Source organism: Lynx canadensis, chromosome B3, assembly GCF_007474595.2.
Source record: "Lynx canadensis isolate LIC74 chromosome B3, mLynCan4.pri.v2, whole genome shotgun sequence".
Classification (NCBI taxonomy): domain Eukaryota; kingdom Metazoa; phylum Chordata; class Mammalia; order Carnivora; family Felidae; genus Lynx; species Lynx canadensis.
This window is the reverse complement of record NC_044308.2, coordinates 102,728,676-102,729,646: the sequence shown is the minus strand read 5'-3', so window position 1 is coordinate 102,729,646 and position 971 is coordinate 102,728,676. Positions and strand designations below refer to the sequence as shown.

Sequence of the window (971 nt, the reverse complement as noted above, 5' to 3'; positions counted from 1 at the left end):
ATGAACTCCCAGATTCATCAGAATTATTCCATCCAGGTGGAGGCCACTGTCAGCCGCCTGGTCAACATGCATCTGAATACCTCCTACACCTACCTCTCTCTGGGCTTCTGTTTTGAGCACCGTGATGTGGCTCTGGAGGGCGTGGGCCCCTTTGTCTTTGGGTTGGCTGAGAAGGGTTGAGCGCACTGAACTTCTCTTGAAGATGCCAAACCAGCATGGCAACCATGTCCTCTCTTCCAGAAGGTACAGAAACTGTCCCAAGATGAGTAGGGTAAAACCCTGGATGGCATGGAAGCTGCCCTGGTTCTGGAGAAGAACCTGAACTAGGCTCTTTTGGATCTGCATATCTTGGATTCTGCCCACGCAGACCCCCATCTTTGTGACTTCCTGAAAAACCACTTCCTAGATGAGGAGGTGAAGCACATCAAGAAGATGGGGACCACCTGATTCACCTCCGCAGGCTGACTGCCTCTAGGCTGGGCTGGATGAAGATCTCTTCCAAAGGCTCACCTTCAAGCACAACTAGGAGCCTCTGAAGACCAGCAGCCTTTGAGAGGCCCTTCAGGCATCCCCCAGGTGCCAGGGCTTGTGCCAGAGCCTCTCCCTGCAGCCACTAGGCAGCTTTTTAACCACCCTGGAGCTCTCTCCCAAGCTGTGGACCAAATGGAAACAATAAAGTTTTTGCAGACACACACACACACAACAAAAACAGGTACATGCAATGTCCCAGCAAATTCTCCATGTAGGAATTTACTTGAAGAATATAATTAAAGACATACAAAAAGATATAGGTTTAAAGATTGTGTAAGAGAACAACTGGCACACTCAAACTAGGATAATTCAAGTGGGATTGATTTACAAAGAAATGGAGGAGCTGTAGGAAAAGCATAGGTGATGGTGCAGGTACCCAGGGCTTGTGGAGGGGCAGAACTGTCACTGTCCCTAGGCCCAGAGGAAAAGGACAAGGGAAG

The 971-nt window shown here is 49.4% G+C and overlaps 1 pseudogene; it reads left to right on the top strand.

The window, feature by feature from the left end:
* On the top strand, positions 1 to 526 carry LOC115517237 (annotated as a pseudogene).
* Positions 527 to 971: the final 445 nt, after the last annotated feature.